The sequence below is a fragment of the Mandrillus leucophaeus genome, unplaced genomic scaffold (genome assembly GCF_000951045.1).
Source record: "Mandrillus leucophaeus isolate KB7577 unplaced genomic scaffold, Mleu.le_1.0 Scaffold1286, whole genome shotgun sequence".
Lineage (NCBI taxonomy): Eukaryota > Metazoa > Chordata > Mammalia > Primates > Cercopithecidae > Mandrillus > Mandrillus leucophaeus.
Genome location: NW_012101239.1, coordinates 373,702 through 377,926, shown reverse-complemented (window position 1 = coordinate 377,926; position 4,225 = coordinate 373,702).

Here is a 4,225-nt window from a genome sequence, read left to right as displayed (position 1 = left end):
TAAAAATATTTTTATTAATATGTTAGAGTTGTACATAGTCATGGGGTACATGTGATTTTTTGATACATATGTACAATGTAGAATAATCAAATCAGGATAATTAGAATATCCATCAGGTCAAGCATTTTTCTTTGCTTTGTGTTGGGAACATTACAATTATTCGCATTAGCAATTTTGAAACCTACAAAAAATTATTGTTAACCACAATTTCCCCACTTTACTATTAAATACTAGAATGTATTCTTTCTATTTAACTGTATTTTTGTATCCATTAACCAATTTCTCCTCAGCCCTCTCCCATAACCTTCCTAGCCTCTGATGAACACCATTCTACACTCTACCTCCATGAAATCTACTTTTTCAGTTTTCACATAATAACGAGAACATGCAGTATTTGTCTTTCCGTACCTGGCTTATTTCACTTAACATAATGACACCCAGTTCCACCCATGTCCTGCAAATGACAAGATTCTATCCTAGTTTATAGGTAAATAATATTCCATTGTGTATATATAGTACATTTTCTTTATCCATTCATCCATTGATAGACACTTGGGTTGATCCATTGCTTGGCTATTGTGAATAGTTCTGCAATAAACATGGTAGTGCAGACATATCTTCTATATACTGATTTCCTTTCTTCCGGAGGAAGTAGAATTGCTGGATCATATTGTAGTTCTATTTTTAGTTTTCTGAGGAACCTCCATACTGTTTTTCTAAATGAATGTACTACTTTACATTTCCACCAATATTATGTAGGTGTTTCCTTTCTCTGCATCCTCACCAGTATTTGTTATTTTTTATCTTTTTGATAATAGGCTTTAAATTGGGGTGGAATAATATCTCATTGTGTTTTTGATTTGTGTTTCCTTGATGATTAGTGATGCTGAGAATTTGTTTATATGCCTGTCAGCCACTTACATGTGTTCATTTGAGAAATGCATATTTGAATATGTTGCCCACTTTTAAATTGGGTTGATTTTTGCTAATGAGTTGCTTGAGTTATTTACATATTCTGGTTATTAATCCCTTATTAGATGGATAGTTCACAAATATTTTCTTCCATTTTGGAGGATTTCTTATCTTTTTGTTGATTGTTTGCTGTGCAAAATTCTTTTCAGCTTGATGTAATTTCATTTGTCTATTTTGGCTTTTGTGGCCTATACTTGAGATCTTTGCCCCAAAAATCTTTGCCTGGCCAAATATCCTGAAGTGTCTCCCCAATGTTTTCTTCTAGTGGTGGCATAGTTGCAGTATATGAAATCAACATACAAAAATCAGTGGCATTTCTATACACTACAAGAAATCAGTCTGAAAAAAAATGGCTAGACATGCTGGCTTACATCTGTAATCCCAGAACTTTGGAAGGTCAAGGTAGGAGGATCTCTTGAAGCCAGGAGTTTCAGACCAGCTTGAGCAACATAGCAAAACCCCATCTCTGCAAAAATTTTTTTTCTAAATATCTAGGCATGGTTTTATGCACCTTTAGTCCTAGCTACTCAAGAGACTAAGGCAGGAGAACCCCTTGAGCCCAGGAATTTGAAGCTGCAGTGAGCCATGATCACGTATAACTCTAAAATTAACTGTATCTGTAAATGACTTTCTAAGACTCCTTTTGTAAAAAGCGTGTAATCGCTTGACGTAGGATTGGTATGCTCCAGAAGGTGAACTATTTAAGTTACTAACTCATTTACACTTGCTTAGAAAATGTGTGTGTGTAAAATGGTGGATGCACATAACAATTATATAAAGTAAAGAAATATCAGGAAAAATAAGCAAAGAAAAATTGTGCTGTTAATATTTGTATACTGTAGGCATATTTAATTTTCTTTTTCTTCTTTATAGGAGTCTTGTGTGTGTGTTTCCCGATGTGCACTTTTGTTTTACTCCTCAGGTGTAGGCCAGCTGCTGGGTTGATAAGACTATCAAACTGCAGCTTGCAATTAAATTTCAGGCATGAAAAAGGAAGTTACAAAGAAATGTTGGAGGAATAAAAAGATTCAACAAATCTGAACAGACAAATTACTATAATTAGCTAATGGACAACCACAATTTTGTTATGCATATATAACGCTTCAGTGTATACCTATAGCTTGTCCTCCATTCTCTTGTGTGGTATGGAGTCCTAAAATCTTACCATGGAATTCTCAAATATAATAAGCCTTTGTAGTATTTATCAATTAATAGTAGATTTATTTTTTATCGTCCAATACTAGAATAATATTTATCAACTAATACTTACTGTAATTTATCAACTAATACTAGAACAGACTGCTTCTAAATGCATCTTCACTATGTCTGCAAACACTTACAGCGTATGTCTCATATTTTAACCTTTTTAATGTCCATGTGGCACAGAGAAGTATTTGTCTAAAACCATATTTGATGATTTAATGATAGATTTCCTGGTGTTATCCAAAGGCTTATGAAATTCATTCAGATGTATTTTTATATCCCAGGATGAATTACTTAGAATTTCACATGTTAATAATCTAGACAGTAAATAGAGTAAATGAGTGATAAGCCTTTTTTCTTTTAATTGCCACTGACATGAGTGTGGGAGAGTTTGAGATTTTATCTTTCTGTTTATTAGTCCTCTGGGGTTCTTCAAATTCTTCATAGCCCTTGCTAGCTTCTTTTGGAAAGTTTCTATTTTTCGTGTTAAATTGCAAGAGGTTTTAAAATATTATCTATATTATTCGATCATCAGTTTTAGACATTTCAAATAGCTTTTCTCAATCTATTTTTATGCCACTTACATATACTCATTATAGTAAATACAGGCAATAAAGTAATTTGAATAGAATTGCCTTTTCTTGAATAATGAGAATATAGAGAACATTGCTTGTTGGCTGCTGAGTAATCAGCATATTATAAAGAGTCAGGATCAAAATATGTAATCTACAATATGCATTTTTAATATATGAATGTGGATTGTAAGCAGAATCACCTTTAGAGACAGAAGAGAGAGTCCATGCCCTGGGCTTTATGCTCTAGGAATCTCACTGTTGCTTTCCTTCAGCTGAATCCTTCCCCATGGAGTAGGAGTCCCTGTGTCCAAATCAGTTGCCAGACGCAAGCCTGACATCTCTTTCTAGTCCATATTCTGGGCATTTGTGATCTTGGTGTTCGCTGTCCAAATTGTCCCGAGTACTATTTCAAGGCCTAAGCAAGTCTCTTCCCTGAAACCATGCTAAAGAAAGGCTATGCCACAGATGAGGGCACTTCTAGTTTTGCAGAATGGTCACACAGAAGTGGATAGAGGTTGGATTTGAGGCCCTCACAGTGCAATGCAGCTGGGAGTATAAAGAAGAGGCTGTAGGCCTGGGTTAGGGCTTAAGGGATATCTCTACATCATCATTTCTTTGGTGAAAATTACAAGGCTTAGAATTTGAAAAATTCCAAGAATTTCAAATTCTAAGACCTATTTCCATGTCATTATGAAGACATCAATTTATTTTATCATATACTTTATTACTTTAATTTATAACATTTAAATTCTTACTCATTTAGGTTAAGTTCAATTTATACCTATAATTATACTATACCTATCTCTAGATAATAGATTTTCTTCTCAACATATGGTGTTTTAGTTTGTTGAAATTCCAAACATTATAATTAATTAACATGACTGCAAGTCAGATGATTATACTTGTGAATTCTCTGAAATACTTAAAGAAAACCTAATTCTAATATCACACAGACTTTTCCAAAAATTTAGAAGGGGACACTTCCAAGTTTATTTTATAAGAATATAATAGGAATTATATTGTTTTTATAAGGATATAAAATATTTTATAAGAATATTTATAAGATTAGAATTAGAATTGTATTTATTTAGGAAAATGAATATGATGTGAAAATTTGACAATGATAATGTATTTTTAAAATTTTGACCAATATCTCTCCCCACAGGGAAAAATCTAAATTTCATGTGTGAACAAAGGTCCATTTAGAGAGGGACTCTGTAGTGTTGCAACTCAGTTTTGAGGAGGTGGTACTCAGGTGGCACTGGCCTCTTGGAAGAGGGCCCATAGCACTGGAATCCAAGGTTTGAAAGAGCAGCTAACGAACAAACCACTTTATCAGTAGGGATCTAGGGCTCTGAGAAGAGAGTACTGCTGCTATGCCAGCAAATAGAAACTATAGTTGCCACCGTGGGGACTCTGGAGTGCTGTTAACAGAAACTTTGAGCTTCTAAAAGTAGCCCCTCTCGCCTTATTGT